At 42.6% G+C, this 21563-nt stretch overlaps 1 protein-coding gene across 4 annotated transcripts in view; it reads right to left on the bottom strand.

The window, feature by feature from the left end:
- LOC126106820 (retinol-binding protein pinta-like) overlaps nt 1-21563 on the bottom strand; it is a 250567-nt gene that overhangs the window by 142062 nt on the left and 86942 nt on the right. The window contains exon 1 of one of the 4 annotated variants that reach the window (XM_049913215.1): nt 21401-21469. The exons of the other annotated variants lie outside the window; for them this stretch is intronic. The gene's annotated coding sequence lies outside the window, so the exon portion shown is untranslated. Of the gene's footprint in view, nt 1-21400; nt 21470-21563 lie in introns of those variants that run through there. 4 annotated transcript variants of the gene reach the window in all.

The following is a 21563-nucleotide window of genomic DNA, read 5'->3' as shown; positions in this document are numbered from 1 at the left end:
CAACAGATGATGGGGACGTATGCAAGACAACAACCATCTGCACGAACAGTTCGACGACGTTTGCAGCAGCACGGACTATCATCTCGGAGACCGTGGCTGCGGTTACCGTTGACACTGCATCACAGACAGGAGCGCCTGCGATTGTATACTCAACGACGAACCTGGGTGCACGAATGGCAAAACGTCATTTTTTCGGATGAATCCAGGTAATGTTTACAGCATCAGTATGGTCGCATCGGTGTTTGGCGACATCACGCAGAACGCACATTGGAAGCGTGTATTCGTCATCGCCATACTGGCGTATCACCCGGCGTGATGGTATGGGGTGCCACTGGTTACACGTCTCGGTCACCTCTTGTTCGCATTGACGGCACTTTGTACAGTGGACTACATTTCAGATGTGTTACGTCCCGTGGCTGTACCCTCCATTCGATCCCTGCGAAACCCTACATTTCGGCAGGATAATGCAAGACCGCATGTTGCAGGTCCTGTACAGGCCTTTCTGGATACAGAAAATGTTCGACTGCTGCCCTGGCCAGCACATTCTCCATATCTCTCACCAATTGAAAACGTCTGGTCAATGGTGGCCGAGCAACTGGCTCGTCACAATACGCCAGTCACTACTCTTGATGAACTGTGGTATCGTGTTGAAGCTGCAAGGGCAGCTTTGCCTGTAGACGCCATCCAAGCTCTTTTTGACTCAATGCCCAGGCGTATCGAGGCCGTTATTACGGCCAGAGGTGGTTGTTCTGGGTACTGATTTCTCAGGATCTATGCACCCAAATTGCGTGAAAATGAAATCACATGTCAGTTCTAGTATAATATATCTGTCCAATAAATACCCGTTTATCATCTGCAGTAGTGTATAATCTATCGTAGGTCCCTCGAACTAAAAACCGTGCCCAGCTCTTGGAAAAAAGCACAGGTCACACCCGTTTACGAGAAGGGTACTAGACGTAACCCATAAAACCACCGCCCAGTATCCTTGACGTCGATTTGTTGTAGAACCTTAGAACGTATTCTGGCCTCAAGCAAAATGAGGTATCTCGAAAAGACTGATTTCCTCCTCACCAACCAGCATATCTTCCGAAAATATCGATCATGTGGAACCCAGTTCGCAGTTTTCTCGTGTGCCATACTAAAAGCCTTGGATCGAGGTAATCAGGTAGATGAAGTATTTCTTGATTCCCGCAAAGCATTTTACTCCCTACCACACTTTCGCTTATTGTCACAAGCACGATCATATAGGGCATCAATTGAAATTTGTGACTGGATTGTCGGCCGTTGTGGCCGAGCAGTTCTAGGCGCTTCAGTCCGGAACCGTGCTGCTACTACGGTCGCACGTTCATATGCTGTCTGGGACATGGATGTGTGTGATGCCCTTGTGTTAGTGAGGTTCACGTAGTTCTAAGTTTTAGTGGACTGATGACCTCAGGTGGTAAGTCCCATAGTGCTCAGAGCCAATTGAACTATTTTTGTGACTGGATTAAGGACTTTTTGGTAGGGAGGGCATAGAATGTTGTTTTGGGTGGAGAGTAATCGTCAGCTGTAGAAGTAACTATAGGTGTGCCCTAGGGAATTTTGTTGTGTCACTTTCTGTTCGACCTTGCAGACAATACGAATAGTAACATCACGTCTTTTGCAGATGCTGCAGTTATACAGGGTGAGTCATCTAACATTACCACTGGATATATTTCGTAAACCACATCAAATACTAACGAATCAATTCCACAGACCGAACGTGAGGAGAGGGGCTAGTGTAATTGGTTAATACAAACCATAAAAAAATGCATGGAAGTATGTTTTTTAATACAAACCTACGTTTTTTTAAATGGAACCCCGTTAGTTTTGTTAGCACATCTGAACATATAAACAAATACGTAATCAGTGCCGTTTGTTGCATTGTAAAATGTTAATTACATCCAGAGATATTGTAACCTAAAGTTGACGCTTTAGTACCACTCCTCTGCTGTTCGATCGTGTGTATCGGAGAGCACCGAATTACGTAGGGATCCAAAGGAAACGGTGATGGACCTTAGGTACAGAAGAGACTGGAACAGCACATTACGTCCACATGCTAACACCTTTTTATTGGTCTTTTTCACTGACGCACATGTACATTACCATGAGGGGTGAGGTACACGTACACACGTGGTTTCCGTTTTCAATTAGGGAGTGGAATAGAGTGTGTCCCGACATGTCAGGCCAATAGATGTTCAATGTGGTGGCCATCATTTGCTGCACACAATTGCAATCTCTGGCGTAGTGAATGTCGTACACGCCGCAGTACATCTGGTGTAAAGTCGCCGCAGGCTGCCACAATACGTTGTTTCATATCCTCTGGGGTTGTAGGCACATCACTGTACACGTTCTCCTTTAACGTACCCCACAGAAAGAAGTCCAGAGGTGTAAGATCAGGAGAACGGGCTGGCCAATGTATGCATCCTCCACGTACTATGAAACGCCCGTCGAACATCCTGTCAAGGGTCAGCCTAATTGCGGAATGTGCAGGTGCACCATCATGCTGTTACGACATACGTCGACGCGTTTACAGTGGGACATTTTCGAGCAACGTTCGCAGATCATTCTGTAGAAACGCGATGTATGTTGCAGCTGTTTGGGCCCCTGCAATGAAGTGAGGACCAATGAGGTGGTCGCCAATGATTCCGCACCATACATTTACAGTCCACGGTCGCTATCGCTCTACCTCTCTGAGCCAGCGAGGATTGTCCACGGACCAGTAATGCATGTTCCGTAGATTCACTGCCCCGTGGTTTGTGAAACCCGCTTCATCGGTAAACAGGTAGAACTGCAACGCATTCTCTGTTAATGCCCATTGACAGAATTGCAGTCGATGATTAAAGGCATCACCATGTAATTGCTGATGTAGCGACACATGAAACGGGTGAAAGCGGTGACGATGCAGTATGCGCATGACACCACTTTGACTCAGTCCACCGGCTCTCGCAATGTCCCGTGTACTCATGTCTGGGTTCATGGCAACAGCAACTAACACACCAACTGCACCCGCTTCTCCTGTGACGGGCCTGTTACGGACCCGTTTGCGTGCTACGACCGTACTTGTTGCATACAGTTGGCGGTAGATGTTTTGCAATGTGGGGCTCGTTGGATGCTCTCTGTCCGGGTACCGTTCTGCATACACCCTGCAGGCTTCAGCTGCATTTCGTCGACACTCGCCATAGATGAGTATCATCTCCGCCTTTTCAGAGTTCGAATACACCATGGTCACAGTTCCTACAACACTACACTATCACAGTCGTCTGGTAACACGGTGTACTACAGTTGGTCTGCGTGCGGAGACGAATGCAGAATAACAATAGCAGCAAGCGCTACATGTGGACGCTGCGACAGCTAGACCAAACCACTACAGTGCACTACAGCCACACTCGTAAACACGGTCGTCATCGTAAACATGTCCCTGCAGATGCTGCTCGCCGACCGTGGCCAGTGTTTGTTACAGCACTCAACTGGACGTCGGAGGTTTCAAGCGTCAACTTTAGGTTGCAATATCTCCGGATGTAATTAACATTTTACAATGCAACAAACGGCACTGATTACGTATTTGTTTATATGTTCAGATGTGCTAACAAAACTAACGGGGTTCCATTTAAAAAAACGTACGTTTGTGTTAAAAAACATACTTCCGTGCATTTTTGTATGGTTTGTATTAAACTATTACACTAGCCCCTCTCCTCACGTTCGGTCTGTGGAATCGGTTCGTCAGTATTTGATGTGGTTTACGAAATATATTCAGCGGTAACGTTAGGTCACTCACCCTGTATATAGTGAATTACAGTCTGAGAAAGCTGTATCAATATTCAGCCAGATCTTGGAGAGATTTGAAAGTGGGGAAAAGACTGGTAACTTGCTTTAAATGTTCAGAGACGTAGAACTGTGTACTTCACAAAACGAAAAACCATAGTATTCTATAACTAAATCAATGAGTCACTGTTGGAATTGGCCAACTCATACAAATACCTGGGTGTAACACCTTGTAGGGATATGAAATGGAATGATCACATTGGTTCAGTTGTGGGTAAAGCAGGTGGTAGACTTGGATTTATTGGTAGAATACTGGAGAAGTGCAATCAGCCTAAAAAAGACATTGCTTACAAATCACTCATGCGACTGGTTCTAGAACGTTGATGTAGTGTGTGGGAACCGTAACACATAGGACTAACTGGGGATATTGAACATACGACGTGCGACAATAAAGTAATGAGACTGATTTTCTTTGCGAGATGTAGGCACAATATCTTTCACCTTGGTCTATAAGCTGCTTCTAGTCCAAGCAGCACATCGATGCAACTGCTCAGTCGTGAGTTGTGTTGTAATAAGTTAACACGTGTTTGTGTATCTCGTCACGGAAATGGAACCACATATTACTGCGCAACAGTATGCCATTTCTTTTTGTGTTAAATTGGGTAAAAAAGCGACAACTTGCGGTAAGCTTCAGAAGGCTTCTGGAGAGGAGGTTATGTCAAGAGCTCAAGTTTTTTGTTGGCGTAATATATTTAGTGAAGGGAGAGCTAATGTTGAAGCTTGTGTGCTTCTTTGATTCCAAGGCAACTGTTCATAAAGAGTGGGTGCCTCCTGTACAACCAGTTAACCAATATTACTACAAAGGAATTTTAGAAAGACTTCGTAAAAGAGTTCATTGTGTCCATGCCAACATAGCTGATAGTTGGATTCTGCATCACAATAATGCACCATCCCATACTGCTTCGTCAGTAGAGCAATTTTTAACCTCAAAACAAATTTCAGTACTACCACGGCCACCTTATTCACCATATATCGCTCCGTGTAGCTTTTTTCTATTTCCAGGAGTCAAAACGGCGGTCAAGGGACACCATTTTCAAACAACACAAGATGTCCAAAAAGCTTTGACGAGGCTCTTAGAGGATATTACAGAAGATGAGTTCCATAAATGGTAGCATTACTGGCAGAAGCGGTGGAAAAAGTGTGTGCAATCAGGAGGGAACTACTTTGAAGGAGACAACTCTAAACTTGACTAAAACGGTAAGCAACATGTTTTTTTCAGTCTCATTACTTTATTGTCACACCTCGTATACAGAGAAGGGTAGCACGAATGGTCACACGTTTGTTTGATCCTTGGGTGAGTGTCACAGAGATACTGAAGAAACTCAACTGGCAGGCTCTTGCAGATAGACGTAAACTATCTCGCGAAAGTCTGCTGACAAAGTTTGAAGAACCGGATTTTAAATGATACCTCTAGGAATATAATCCAATCTCCAATGTATCGCTCACAAAGGGATGCTGAGGACAAAGTAAAACTAATTACAGGGACTGTGAGGACTAGATTAGAATAATAACAGCACGCACAGGGGCATTCAGACATTCATTCTTCCTGCGTTCCATACCTCAATTGGGAAGAAACCCTAATAACCGTTACAATGGGGCATACCCTCTGACATGCACTTCACTGTGATTTGCAGAGTATAGATGCAGACATGAGTTTACTTTTTGCAACATGCCTCATTACAGGAGATTTTTAATGCGTTTTAGCGAATTTTCTTTTATGAATAGGATGACAATAAATTGTAAGTTCCAGTCAGATATAAAATGTAAAACGATTGTCGCAGTGGTTAGATGTACACGACCCTTGACTTCCTGCGATGCTTTTGGCAGGATAGTTCCTCTGTCGAATTTACGCGCTTTGCGTCGTTCTGTTCGGCTAGCGCCCTCTATTTCGGACAGCTGCAGCTCACGAGGTAGCCCATGTGAATCATCTATGACCCGATTCCTTTCCCCCATGTGCTCCTTTTCCTCGAACGTATCTGTGTCATTTACACCTCCCGCCGCCTTGATCCCCCTCGTCCCTTGGTTGCTCCTCTCCTCTCCAACCCCCACCCTCTGCCGCGCCTTCACCGTTGTGTCCCCCCTATCCTCCACCTCTACACCGTTCATCTCCTTTCCCAAGGTGGCTTCCGTCGACTCCCTCTCCTGGATGATGCCCTCTTCCTCTATTTACCCTTCCTACGAACTCTGATCCTCACCTCCCCCTCCCTTCCTCTGTCCTTTTCCCGGGCTCCCTCTCACCCCCTTCCCCGCCTTCCATCCTGTTTTTTCCCCACCTACTCTCTGCCTCCCTTCTTTCCCCTTCTTGCTCTCCCCTCCACCGCCTTTCCCACCCCTTCTCGCGTCCGCCCAGCACTCCCCCCTTTTTCTATGTCCCTTTTTTCCTCTCCTCTCCTCCCTCCTTTTTCCTCTCATCTGTCCAGATCCTCCCCCCTCCCCCATCTGCCACTGGGTCGCCCGTATAGTGCTGTTTTAAGTGAATGTTCAGTGTAGTGTGTCCTCTGTCAGTGTTGCAAACAGCCATCATACTGTAAGTAGTTGTGTTTTTTCTTTTTTATCTCATGCGAACAGAAACCAGACTGTCGCACATGTTTTTTAATTGTGCCTCTCTATTTACTATGTGTTTTAATCAGCATCACTGACTGTTTTGTTTCTATATTTTTCTTCGTATGTTTTTCTCCATGTTTCAGTTTTTAACAGTCATCGTTTTATCTCCTGCTTTTGTTTTGTTTTTCAAATCTCCTAATTCTGTTTTTTAACTTTTCTGTAGGCTGCAGAGAGCTCCGCGGGGGGGGGGGGGGGGGCGGAATAGAAATGCAATAAAGGAAAAAAAAAAACAAGAGACAGAAGAGACTCGATCGGGGCAGTGACAGAGCAAAGACAGCACACGGAGGGTGGCGAGTATTCAGTCAACGTTTGGCGCACCGCGAGGACGCACGGTGTTGACACCCCGTCGCCTGTGTCTGGCGGCGAGCGGAACTGCAGTTCGGAAGCAGTCACCGGTCAGCACAGGTTATCCAGAATGAGATTTTCACTCTGCAGCGGAGTGTGCGCTGATATGAAACTTCCTGGCAGATTAAAACTGTGTGCCCGACCGAGACTCGAACTCGGGACCTTTGCCTTTCGCGGGCAAGTGCTCCACCATCTGAGCTACTGAAGCACGACTCACGCCCGGTACTCACAGCTTTACTTCTGCCAGTATCTCGTCTCCTACCTTCCAAACTTTACAGAAGCTCTCCTGCTTAGAAGTAAAGCTGTGAGTACCGGGCGTGAGTCGTGTTTCGGTAGCTCAGATGGTAGAGCACTTGCCCGCGAGCGGCAAAGGTCCCGAGTTCGAGTCTCGGTCGGGCACACAGTTTTAATCTGCCAGGAAGTCAGCACAGGTTATGTTTAAGAGTCTGTCTCGAATCCTGAGAAGAGCGCGGGAATTTACCCTGGAGTGCGTGTTAACGGCGAGCTCCTGAACTAACTTTAAATGGTGAGCCATTTTGTGGTGGGACTTTTGGATGTCATTGCTCCGTTTAGCCACTTTAATTTTCGCTAGTCATTTCTTAAACCTCTTGGACGTGGGTCTGGGATACTTGGTATTGCAAGTCCACGTAACTCTGCTGTGCCCTGGTTCTGTTGTGTTAAAAGTTTGGCCGATATTCCACGATCCCTCCTTTTATTATTATTGTTAATGTGTTAAGTGTCCGCCCCGATAGCTGATTGGTCAGCGTGACGGACTGCCGTCCTAAGGGCCCGGGTTCGATTCCCGGCTGGGTCGGGGATTTTACTGCGCTCAGGTATTGGGTGTTGTGTTGTCTTCTTCATCATCATTTCGTGCCCATCCGGCGCACAGGTCGCCCAATGTGGCGTCGAATGTAATAAGACCTGCACCGTAAGGGGCCTGCCGGCCAATGATGCCAAACGCTAATTTCATTTCCAATATGTTAAGTGGTCAATTTTATGCAAAGTTTATTCTCTGCATAAAACTTCAGCCGCCAATTTAAATTTGAATTGCCAACTTCCTTTTGGTTGGCAACAACAGTAACAATTTTGCGCCGTCAAACGGTGCTTCGGTATTAATGGTTGAGTGCGGATTGTCTGGTCATTATCACCTTGAAGTAGTTGTAGCTTATAAATTTATCGAGTGAAATTTAAAATCATTGGAGACTGTGTAATGAACTATGGCTTTAACAGTAACTGCGGTTGTCACACTATACCATGTCACATCTCTTCCTGTATTTCGTGCTACCCAGTGCTTGGCTGTTGGTTTTAGTATTTTAGTGACCTGTGCATAATACTGGGTTCGTGTGTTCTAGAAGCCGTTGTTGGTGTGCGCAGGCCCTCCTGCCCGTTGTTGTCAATTCAGCTCTCGAGCGCGGAATTAAGCCACGCGGCCGATGTGAACGCCAGACGTAATGAATGTGTTAATTGCTGTGTAGATCTTTCAGGATGTAATACCATCTTGCCGAATGTTTTCCATAATAGTTAATTCACGTATTTATGAGATCTTGCTATTCGAGTATTTTTTTCTTTTTTTTTTTAAACCTAATAGCTTTTACAAAATGTTATTTTTCATATTCACAAGACCTGATAACTGACTGGTGAACTCAGATCTGTAGTTATGTTAAAGTTATGTAAAGTAATATTTGAGTTTAAAGTTAGGGCCATAAAGCTGTTTCCTTTAATTTTTTAATTATTCTCATTGCTTTTATGCTATTGAATAATCGGTGTAGGTCACCGCAATTTGCAAATACTGATTGATAATTCTGATGCCGGTGCTCTGTTTTAATTAACATGGTGAAAATAAATTTTTGTATCCCAAATTGTGTTCAGCATTCGACTCCAGCAGCCCATGTGTCCTGCTTACCAATCCACCTCCTTACCAGTGCAGTTTTTTCATTCCTTGTTAGCAGCTCTTGCGTCACACCTCACTCCAATAGGGAAGTCCCTGCTGCAGGCAATTGGTGAAACCAAACAAATATTGCTGCAAGCAATGCTGTTATTTCAACTCTGCATGAAATCATACCTGGCACGCGTGTATCATTCCTGTGGTTTGTGTGTGTGTGTATATGTGTGTGTGTGCGTATGCGTGTGTGTGTGTGTGTGTGTGTATTTTGCTAGTCTGCCATACCTGTTTGAAGACAAATATTAACCATTAAGTGCTGCGTTTCTTGTGATACTGTTCGTGGATATATGTTGTTGCTTTTAAACGCACTAGTTACTTAACATAAAATTCTTTGTAACAAGTGTATGGCTGGAACAAATGTTGTATTAAGTTGTGCAATAACAGTGACTATCATAATGAAATCGTGAAAGTAGCACATTAAGGCCTAGAGACTACTTACTAGTTGCTGTTGGCCTGATAGTGGGAGAGAAACATAAATGCATTTTAAAGATGGTCGTTTGTAAGAAAGTAGGCAGGCAATAAGAATGTAACACGAAGGTATCCGTTGCTTTGTTTTCTTCGAACTAGGCAGGACTATAGTCTGTATATCTTTATCAGGTAAATGCCGTACGCAGATATTACACTACACCTCAGAACAGGTAATTTATTTACTCTGCAAGAATATCCTTCGAGCACGAATTTTCATAATTTATAGGAACTAATGTTTATTCAAAGATAGCTATTACCAAGAAAAACTCAAAGAAATATTTCGTAACGTATATAACTCAAAAGTGTTTTTAAACACTGTTTCAACCATCGCAATGCTACCAAGTAGTACGAAATCATCAAAGCTAATGTGGTGGAACTAATATATACTTTTAAACTACGAGGAAACAGTCCCTTTTATATTAATTTATTGAGGACACTAATTTAAATTGATTTCGGTGCTTCGCTGCACAAATAATGTTTAACATTAAACTGCAAACATAAGTGAAACGTGGTAATACAGCAGTTGAGCTACTCTCGTCACGAGCTCATCTTCAGTCTACTTTTAGTACCTAGGGTACTATCACTGGTTGCTGAACCACTTACTGTCGCACAAGTGAAGTGTCCTAAGCAGATTAGGGAGATGACTCAGCTCAGATGAGAAGGGAGACATAAAGTTTCATATGACACTGTCCTTTGGTAGGTGGAATGAAATGGAAACTTACCAAAGGATTTTCTTCCTGTTCTTGCTCTCTGAAATATGAATATAATGACGAGTGAGTGGCACAAACATTGGCCAGACGCTGGCTGGTCATCTACGGCTTGCCAAACTGACAATATGTAATTCACAAACAAGAGAGTTATTATTGAAAAAAAGTAAACAATTGATCCACCGCACGACACGATGGTCAATGTACTGTTAGCGGGTGATGGTAATGCGCGCGACAGAAATGCCAGATATGTGTCCTGAGGGGAAGAGCTCACATCGCCCGAGAAACACTCATGCGTTTGTCAGCAATACATTTCAGCAAATTAAACACATCAAATCACCATATTCCTTCAGGATACTTGTACTTTGGGAATAATACGGGGCACATTCTTCGTTTGCTTAACCTCTTGTGTTTTTAGTTTATTGTTGCTGACACCGTCCATCCAACCACTGAAATGCTCATTCTCGTCACTACGAGCCATTTAAAACATTGTCATTCGTGGGGGTTTCTCGACTGTTTCTAGTTTATTGACCAAATGCTGTGTCCGCGTGCATATAGTATAATGCCTCATCTTACATTCATATACAAGTAATCATAATGAAACTTATACACTTCAGATCTTGGATGCTTTGTAGCAGGAGCACAAATCTCCACTTTTCGAATGTCTGTAACAAATCGTACAGAATACGCCAGAATAATAAGTAACACGTAGACATATACAGCTACATCTACATCTACATGGCTACACTGGAAATTACACTTAAGTGTCTAGCAGAGGGAACATCGAATCACCTTCGCAGTCATTGCAGCGCGGGGTAGCCGCACGGTCTGGGCCGCCTTGTCACGGTCTGTGCGGTTCCCCCCGTCGGAGGTTCGAGTCCTCCCTCGGGCATGGGTGTGCGTGTTGTCCGTAGTGTAACTTAGTTTAAGTTAGATTAAGTAGTATGTAGGCTAAGGGACCGATGACCTCAGCAGTTTGCTCCCATAAGACATTACCACCAAATTAAAAAATTAAAAATTCGCAATAATTCTCCATTTCCAATCTCGAACAGCACTCGTGAAAAACGAAGACCTATATCTTCTAGCATTTGTAGACTTAGAGAAAGCTTTTGACAATGTTGACTGGAATACTCTCTTTCAAATTCTAAAGGTGGCAGGGGTAAAATACAGGGAGCGAAAGGTTATTTACAATTTGTACAGAAACCAGATGGCAGTTATAAGAGTCGAGGGACATGAAAGGGAAGCAATGGTTGGGAAGGGAGTAAGACAGGGTTGTAGCCTCTCCCCGATGTTATTCAATCTCTATATTGAGCAAGCAGTAAAGGAAACAAAAGAAAAATTCGGAGTAGGTATTAAAATCCATGGAGAAGAAATAAAAACGTTGAGGTTCGCCGACGACATTGTAATTCTGTCAGTGACAGCGAAGGACTTGGAAGAGCAGTTGAACGGAATGGACAGTGTCTTGAAGGGAGGATATAAGATGAACATCAACAAAAGCAAAACGAGGATATTGGAATGTAGTCGAATTAAGTCGGGTGATGTTGAGGGTATTAGATTAGGAAATGAGACACTTAAAGTAGTAAAGGAGTTTTGCTATTTGGGGAGCAAAATAACTGATGATGGTCGAAGTAGAGAGGATATAAAATGTAGACTGGCAATGGCAAGGAAAGCGTTTCTGAAGAAGAGAAATTTGTTAACATCGAGTATAGATTTAAGCGTCAGGAAGTCATTTCTGAAAGTATTTATATGGAGTGTAGCCATGTATGGAAGTGAAACATGGACGGTAAATAGTTTGGACGAGAAGAGAATAGAAGCTTTTGAAATGTGGTGCTACAGAAGAATGCTGAAGATTAGATGGGTAGATCACATAACAAATGAGGAGGTACTGAATAGGATTGAGGAGAAGAGGAGTTTGTGGCACAACTTGACCAGAAGAAGGGATCGGTTGGTAGGACATGTTCTGAGGCATCAAGGGATCACCAATTTAGTATTGGAGGGCAGCGTGGAGGGTAAAAATCGTAGGGGGAGACCACGAGATGAATACACTAAGCAAATTCAGAAGGATGTAGGTTGCAGTAGGTACTGTGAGATGAAGAAGCTTGCACAAGATAGAGTAAATGGAGAGCTGCATCAAACCAGTCTCAGGACTGAAGACCACAACAACAACATATCTTGACGTGCCTACTCTGATTTCAATTGTATTATTGTGATGATTGTTTGTCCCTATGCAGGTCGGGATCGGCGTCAACAAAATATGTTCACACTCAGAGGAAAGAAGTTGGTAAATGACATTTCGTAACAAGATTCCGCCGCAACGAAAATTGCCTTTGTTTTAATGATGTCCACACCAAACCCTGTATCCTGTCAGTCTCTCTCTCTCTCTCTCTCTCTCTCCCCTCCCCTACTTATGGATAGTAAAATACCTGTTGCCCTTTTCTATACTTTCTAGATTACTCGGTTAATACTATCCGGTAAGAACGCAACACCGTGCAGCAGTACTCCAAAAGAATACGGAGAAGTGTAATGTAGGCAGTCTCTTTAGTAGATCTGTTACATTTTGTAAGTGTTCCGCCATTAAAACGCAGTCTTCAGTTCGCCTTCCCCACAACATCTTCTATGTGTTGTTCCCAAATTACATTGTTCGTAATTGTAATTTGACGGTATTGAATTGAAAATACGGCCTTTAGATGTGATTGATTTATCGTGCAACCTAAGTTTAATTGATTCATTTTAGCATTCATGTGGATGACGTCACACTTCTCACTATTTAGGGTCAACTGTCAATTTTCGCAGCGTATAGATATCTTTTCTAAATCATTTTACAGTTTGTTTAGATCTTCTGGTGACTTAGCTAGACGATAAATGAGAGCATCATCTGCAAACAACTTAAGACTGCTACTCAGATTGTCTCCTGAATTGCTTATATAGTTAAGGAACAGCAGAGCGCCTGTAACACTACCTTGGGGAATGCCAGAAATCACTTCTTACTCGATGAGTTTCCGTAATTACTATGACCTGTGACCTCTCTGACAGGAAATCATGAATATAGTCCGTGAAATCTTCTCGGGTGATCAGCCGAGTAAAGGCGTCGTCTTCTCGCAACGTTTCGAAGGGTTTCGTACCCATCATCTTCAAGCGAAGATGAATATAGTCGCTTTTAACTGACACGATATTCCATAAGCACGCAATTTGATTACAAACCGCTCGTGTCAAAAGCCTTCTGGAAATTTAAAAATATGGAACCAATTTGACATGTACTGTCGATAGCATCCATTACTTCATTGCAATAAAGAGATAACTGTCTTGTGAATGAAAGATATTTTCTCAATTTTTTTCTTTGTGGTTGTTCATAACGTTTGAACACCGTGTATGCTGCAAAATTTTATTGCACGTCGACGTCAGTGATACGACTACGTAAGTCAGCGGATTACTCCTCGCTCCCTCCTTTCCTGAGTGCCAGTGTGACGTGAATAACTATCCAGTCCTTATGTATCGATCTTGGGGTGAGCGATCTGTTACATAGGATTGTCACGTTCTGAGCTGTTGTATCAGCACACGCTAAAAGGACTGTAATGTGTCTACAATCTGGACCGGAGGACTTGAGTCTATTAAGTGACCTGAGTTGTTTCGCTACACAAAGGATATCTACTTCTAAGGTATTCATGTAGTTGTTGATTTGAATTTCGGAATATTTAATTAGTCTTATTCGGTGAAGGAATTTCGGAAATCGTGTTCAGTAATATTGCCATCGGTACCACACAGTGAAGGAATTGATTGTGTCTTGCTGCTGGTGTACTTTATGTACGACTAGAATCGCTTTGGATTTTCAGTCAGGTTTCAAGACAGTTTCGTTGTGGAACGTATTCAAAGCATCTCACATTGAAATCCGCGCAAAATTCGAGCATCTGTGAAACTCCAATAATGTTGAGTGATTTCCCACTCTTTAAAATTTGGCGTGCTTCTTTCGTGGCTTCTGCAGCAGTGTTCTCGACTTTTTTGTGTATCGTGGGGGATCATTTCCGTCTATTATTAATACATTTGGTACGAAGCTGAAACTGTCGTCGATACTATTTCTTTGACTGTAAGCCTCATCTGGTACATGACGTTAGGAGAATTTTTATCTGATATTTTTTAAATAGATATATTTTGCATTTGCGTTTGGTGGGTTTGGATGTTACAGTTTCCAGTCTCGCTTCAACGACCTTTTGATCACTAATTCCTGTATTCATGATGAGGCTCCTTATTTGCTCTTGTTAAGAACTATTTGTTATGAATCGATTTTGTTTTTGCTTCCATCTACGCTTCGAATGATCTCCTGAACTAAATGCCCGAAATAATTATCGGAGAAAGTGTTAGTACAAATCATTTAGTAGCAGCTACGAAGTCTTGGATTGAAGCAGTTGAGAAACAGTTTCAATTTACGAAACGAGATATGTGGCACTGTATGGCATTATCGTTTATTTTGAGAGATACATATGGGGCCTGAAAAATGCACAGTACAATGCCGAAACCGCTTGTCGTCAAAATAAAATAAAATAACATCTTAGCTACACAGCTGTCGGAGAATTTCAGTGATATTGACAATTAATCCCGGCCTACGTTTTACGCGGCTGTGACCATGTATTTTCGCCAAAATATGGAGGCTGGGTGGCGAACAGAAAGAATCGTCATTGACGTCTGGTGGCAGATAAATGCCACGAACAGTGGGAAGTCTGTAGGCGGAACATAAAAGGAGCGAGTCTGGTTTACGATCCATTCCATTAAACCGCCGCTGTCTTTTACGAGTGCAGCTGTTTGACGGCCGAGTTAAGCTGGAAATTGCTTACAGTCGGAGAGCAATGAAAGCAAACGACTTTCTAGGTCACGCACAAGGTCTGGGGGACGTCCTCTATTCCTCCTCTTTAACACTCTAATCTTTCTTCCGTCCTTATTCTCTTCCTCGAACTGCTAAACAGTTCATACGCATGCACATGACGCGACACTAACTGAAACTTGTGCAAGAGGGTGGACTCGAATAGCGACACTTATCTGCCCTGAAAATCAGCAGCTGATGTGGCGTCTTGCGTACCTCACGGTTGTGTTCTGGGGCCACCGCAATTTGCGGTACACTAGCACAAGAGACCTCACTGGTAAAGACTGTTGCCCTGTGGGGTTGCTGCCAGGCGATGTGACACCTTCAGGAGCTTATCAGGAGATGCAAACAGACTTGCAGCTGATCAGATAAAATTTCTAAACAATTAAACAACGTTGCAGGAGTAGATGGGATTCCTATCAGCTTCTGCACAGAATCTGCATAGGTGTTTTCTTCTATTTTAAACGTGATACACCGTTGATCCCTTAAACTATGTGTCCAGCGACTGGGAAAAAACACAGGCCGCATGTGTTCATAAGAAGGGTTCACAAGTGATCCACAAAACTACCATCCAACGTCATCGCTGTAACTCTGTTGTGTTATCCTAGAACATATTCTGAGCTCAAATGTAACCAGGTACCTCGAACATAATGATCTCCTCCGTGTCAACTAGCACTGATTACGAAAACATAGTTCATGTGAAACACATCTTGTGCTTTTGCCACAAATGATTTCGTGAAAGCCACGATAGGAGGAGGTGAGGTAGATACAGTATTTCTCCATTTCAGAAAAGCATTTCTCTTGGTTCCACACTACATTTATTAACAAAGGTAATTTTATTTGCGGAGCAAAGACAGCTGTATCTCAGCTGAGAACGAAGCATGGATGTAGAGTCAACGAGACATGTGACTTCAAGTGCGCTGCAGGGAAGTGTGTCAGGGACTCTTGCTGCTCATGTCGTATATTAACTGCCTTGCAGACTATATGATAGTAGCCTCACATTCTATGCAGATGATACAGTTACCTGTAATAGCGTACTGTAAGAAAAAAACTGTACAAATATTCAGCAAGATCACGATAAGATTTCAGGTTTGTGCAAGGACTGGTAATTTGTTTTAAATGTGCAGAAATGTAAAACTGTGCATTCCACAAAACGAAAAGCTTAGTATCCTATGACTATAGTAACGATGAGTCAGAATTAGAATTCGTCAACTCGTGTTAGGTCACTGGGTGTGTAGCCTCCCCACCATATTTATTTCTATATTAAACTTAGCCCAACTCTACCTCCCGCTCTATAAAAGTCCAGACGATGCCTATTGTAGCCCTGAATTTGAACTCATGTGCTAACCTAACCACAGCCTCGTAATGTGCAAAGTATCTGAGAAAACGGCGGTCAACAATCTGCGGCAGAACTGAAATAATGGTCATGGCGTTTTGGGCTAACCTGTGTGAGCAAACTTAAGACAGAAAAATTTCATAATGTCTTTTTTGCATAGCCAGCTTAGACAGAAAAATTTCGGTTGTAGCGATAAAAGCAAACTATACTTTCTCTCTGTCGGTGGTTACCTGAAACTGCCCTCACACTGGCTACACGGGATGCTGCGTTACCAATCGATGAGCAAACCTGATTGGCACTTGGATGCAGATTGTGACCGACACCAGGAGATTCCAAATGAAAAACGAATGTGAAGAAGAAAATAAGAGCAAATAAAAAAGTCAGTGCACTGATGAAAATGATATGGCAAAATATTATAAATAAAACAATCACATTTAAACCAATTAATTGAATAGAAATGATAATCAAAATATTTTGATTACGTTTAGAAAAATAAAAACTTTGCTTCTTCTGACGGCATTGGAACCTACGACCTTCTAGACGTAAGGTTTATACGCTATCTGCTTCGCTACACCATTGCATAGCATTAACAGTGTTGTATTTATGACACTGGTGTCACAGTCGCAACGATTAATAGTAGCCTTCAAAAATTCGATTTCACACAGTGCCGTGCGAAGCTTAGCTAACGTAATCCGACCTCTGTGATTATGATAACTATATACGTGATGCTGAATCGAGTTTTCTTGCACGGAAGGATCCAGCAGTGTTTGGTCAGCACTGTGTATGAAATTGGTGTGTGTGTGTGTGTGTGTGTGTGTGTGTGTGTGTGTGTGTGTGTGTTTGGTGTGTTTATGATGTGTGATGAAATACGAAATAAAAGGGCCAGGGATCTAAACTCAAAATGAAAGAAAGCCGGAAAAGAAATTGAAAGTGAACTGACCAATCGTTGTGACAGTTTGGCAACGGCGAACTGACGTTGAGCGCTCTGATTGGAGGAAAGCAGCTACAACGCGTGAAGTGTCAACTATCAAAGAAATTTAACTGCGCTCTATTAATGCCCTCTCTTCGCCAACAGTGGCGATTAATTCAAACTCCCAATATGCAGATGTAGATGTAGATACCATGTTCAAACACGCCTCTAAACACGAATAAATGTTACATGATTCGCACTGTTCGCCAACCCAAGCGGAAGGCGTGGTTTGTTGGTGCTCCACAATTTTTTCAATTGTGACTGTTATAACAGCCCCCTGCCTTAATACGATGAAAATTCAGTTTTATGTTAGTAAATAAAATGTCAAAACATTTCAAAGATGTTCGCAGGGTGGTCGTCACAACGCTGAATAATACTATTTCAAAGATAAAGTTTATTGCTCTTCACTTTTGTTCTCTAGGGTATTATATATTTATAAGTGGTCTGGATTTTTAAAAAAGGTAAGGCTGGAGACATATAGTATGTTTTATAAAAGTCATCACACGTTTTTATTCCTCTTTAAAAAACACACGTAAAGTTTACATGGCGTGTCTGACAAAACAGTTGCATCTTGTGCATCAACCTCTCTGGTTCTGCGATCCACAGATGTTTACATACAATGGAACTGAAGTCCCATTACTCTTTACAGAGCGGAAGGGAACGATGCGGGAGACCCGCACCGCCTTACTAGGCAAGGTCCTAATGGAGGTGGTTTGCCGTTGCCTTCCTCCGACCGTAATGGGGATGAATGATGATGATGAAGACGACACAACAACACCCAATCATCTCGAGGCAGGAAAAATCCCTGACTCCGCCGGGAATCGAACCCGGGACCCCGTGCTCGGGATGCAAGAACGCTACCGCGAGACCACGAGGGCGGACCACAATGGAATTAGCCGGCACTAAAAACACTGACCAACGTGACTTTCACAACTACACTGAGCCTACTGCCTGCCGGTCTTTGACAGTGCTCGTATTTATATAACCTTCCAAAGAGATCAACAAATTATCTCTTTCTTTAGAGTCAATTAAATTGTTATTAAATGAATTATTTACATGAAATAGTTACGAATGATCCTGGTGCTCAGGTGTTTCGATTAAAAACATAAATGGTGCATTTTACAAATAATTACAAATATTATTTATTAATGACATTGAAAAACATTGCATCATAATTGCACCCATCCGAAATTTAACTAATTTGAGTTTAATTTACTGAAAAATCGTAATTTATCCTCAGTGTCGTATACTTCCATACTTCTTTTCCATTCTACCGGGATCGTTACACTGTGACCAAATGACGCTGCAAAGTTCATCATCAAGGTCTAAATGAATTTCCATTTCCTACTGCTGCAAATGACATTTCAAATGGCAATAAGCTGAAGAACAGGCCAATGATGATTCTTTCCAAATAATAAAGGCGAAACATGTATGGCAGAAAAAATTTGTTTCCTTCATTTGTAATTAGATGCAACACAAATTGATCATTATCAACATAATGTTCACAGTAACTTTTTCCTATATTCACGATGAATCCTCCACCCGTTACACCTTTTTCTGCTGCTGTTGATTCGTTTCACCACATACACTTATCTGCTTTCCATTTCATTTCAGTCACCACAATATAGACCACTAGTTCCCATCCCTTGGGTAATTTTGTGGAGGATAAAAACTGTAAAATGTTCCACTGCGTTTCAGTCAGGTTACTAAATTATTTTTAAAAGATCATTACTGTTATCATAGTTTTGTGAGACTCTAATGCTGATTTATAAATTACCAATAATTGCTTTTTTTTCTGAGTTACCACCATTAATGCGAGACTGTGTGGTGTAGGTTACATGTTCCTCACATAGTCAACCCACTGCACACAATCATTGTACCACATATTGTAGGACATTTACGTAACAGAAACAAAGTGTCTCATGGAACTGTGTTCTCCACGTTTTGGATAGTTCTTGCATTACAATAGAAATTTCTTCATTACTCACAAGGTAACAGACAAAGAAACAAACTAACAGCAAAGCGTAACAGTGACTAAACGAGGCCAGCCACAGTGCTGTACTGAGTATTTTTGTTTTTATTTCCATATTGACCAACTACAATGACGTACCAATTTCAGATTTTTCTTCTTTCCCTGTCGTTGTTTCCTATTTTTCCAGTACTCCTTCATCCTCTACCCATGTTTACTCCTTTCTGCTGACCATGTTGTCCCTGATTTCTTATTTCTTCTGCATTGAAAGCCTTCTAAACTTAGTATATTGTTCATAAAACGTTTCTATCTGTTATTTCCGATTCTTTGATGTTGTTTCTTTCTATTTCTCTACTTATTTCTTCTTCTAGAAGTATACGAATGTCTGTGTTTTTAGCTTGTTCTCATCCAATCGGTAGAGTCCAAAAAAGGTTAACCTCGTTATAGCTATTGCTTCTAATATTTTCTCTAAATTTTTGTAGTTTTCCTCATTACTTCCCATTTTCCAGGCGTCTGTAGTTTGTATTATACCCACTATTTTTCTAATAATATGTCTTTCAGTTCTATTCTACCCAGCTTATAATTCATCGTTAGTCATTCACATCCATATAAAAATTCTGGTCTTATCAATGTTTTGCAGTGTTTTAGTTTCATTTTTCTAGATATGCATTACCTGTTGCCAATTTTTCCGGCCGGTGTGGCCGAGCGGTTCTAGGCCCTTCTGTCTGGAACCACGCCACCACTACGGTCGCAGGTTCGAATCCTGCCTCGGGCATTGATATGTGTGATGTCCTTAGGTTAGTTAGGTTTAAGCAGTTCTAAGTTCTAGGGGACTGATGCCCTCAGAAGTTAAGTCCCTTAGTGCTCAGAGCCATTTGAACCATTTTTTTATTGCAAATTTTCTTTGCCAAACCATTGCCCTCTCAATTTTGTTAACCATTACATCTACTTCAAACTCCTTCAACCTGGGTTCTAAGTGTTCCAATGTTGCCTGTCACAAGTCAGGATAAAGGAGGTGTGATAAAGCACACCACCTTGTAAGATGGCCATTTTTTGACGATGTTATTGGATGTGTTAATATTTGTAAAGGCAACTGATATACTTGAAGAACTGTGATCAGACAAAACAGTTGTTAGGCAACAGTACCTGTTTCTGCGATGCAAACACTGTGGAGTGGTAGAGTCTTTGACAGTTAGTAATGTATAGCTACGGTGTGCAGCGGGGGTATTCGTTGAGTGTGCAGTGTAAAGCACGGACGCACTTCTGGAACTATGTAGCTACAAATTTATTACGAGGAGGAATGATGAATCAGAACAATCGTAGGATAGCATACGAACATAACAAAGGTTTTGAAAAGAAGAAGAAGGTAAAAAGTTTATTTTTATTTTCTGTAGTCTTATGTTGTTGGTCCACTTCACCCTAGTCACAGTGGAGCTTTTGACAGTTATTCTATTGATTGATCTTCTGAGGTAATTTACTGTACCATGGCAGTTATTAGATTAATTTTCGTATTAGTCAGCCATCTCTCATCTTGTACAAGACTGTCGGCCAGGTACATTTTCGTTTTATTTTCTACTTCATTCGATACAGAAACTTGAATGACCACACACTGGGGATTTAGATCAAAGACTCCTTACTTTTCCTTCTCATTATACGATCAAACTTTCTACGATCATTACCTTCATATTACCTTTCCTGGTGGTCAACACTAACCGCCGGCCGTGGTGGCCGAGCGGTTCTAGGAGCTTCAGTCCGGAACCGCGCGACTGCTACGGTCGCAGGTTCGAATCTTGCCTCGGGCATGGATGTGTGTGATGTCCTTAGGTTACTTAGGTTTAAGTAGTTCTAAGTTCTAGGGGACTGATGACCTCAGATGTTGAGTCCCACCGGCCGCAGTGGCCGTGCGGTTCTAGGCGCTACAGTCTGGAACCGGAAATCCAAATCTAAAGAAAATGCTCCGGCCGTGTGGCCGACCGGTTCTAGGCGCTTCAGTCTGAACCGCGCGACCGCTACGAACGCAGGTTCGATTCCTGCCTCGGGCATGAATGTGTGTGATGTCCTTAGGTTAGTTAGGTTTAATTAGTTCTAAGTTCTAGGCGACTGATGACCTCAGAAGTTAAGTCGCATAGCGCTCAGAGCCATTTGAACCATTTTTTGTACCGTAACAACTTCACAATGGTCAGCCGGCTGAGAAGCCAAAAGGTGCGGTACAGCCTGTGAGCAACCATGTTCTATGGCTGGCTGTTACCTCAGACACGAAGTATTTCTGTAGGCCTGGGAAGTGGGTTTCTAGTATAGGCGATAAAATCGTTTCGAACAGTCATGGGAACCACAGCCCAAATTTTCCTGTTGCTTCTTACTCACCTGTTTTGGCACGCTCGGGGCATTCCGTAGCGCGTGCGAATAAAGTTTCAGGGCTCTCTCCACTTGCCACAACCTGTCGAATAGCCGGTCCAGATTTTACGAACTTGTTGTGAGCAAAAGTTATTACATTGACGGAAAAAATCGCAACACCAAAAAATAATTA

Source organism: Schistocerca cancellata, chromosome 10, assembly GCF_023864275.1.
Source record: "Schistocerca cancellata isolate TAMUIC-IGC-003103 chromosome 10, iqSchCanc2.1, whole genome shotgun sequence".
Taxonomy (NCBI): Eukaryota; Metazoa; Arthropoda; class Insecta; order Orthoptera; family Acrididae; genus Schistocerca; species Schistocerca cancellata.
This window is presented reverse-complemented; position numbering and strand designations above follow the sequence as displayed.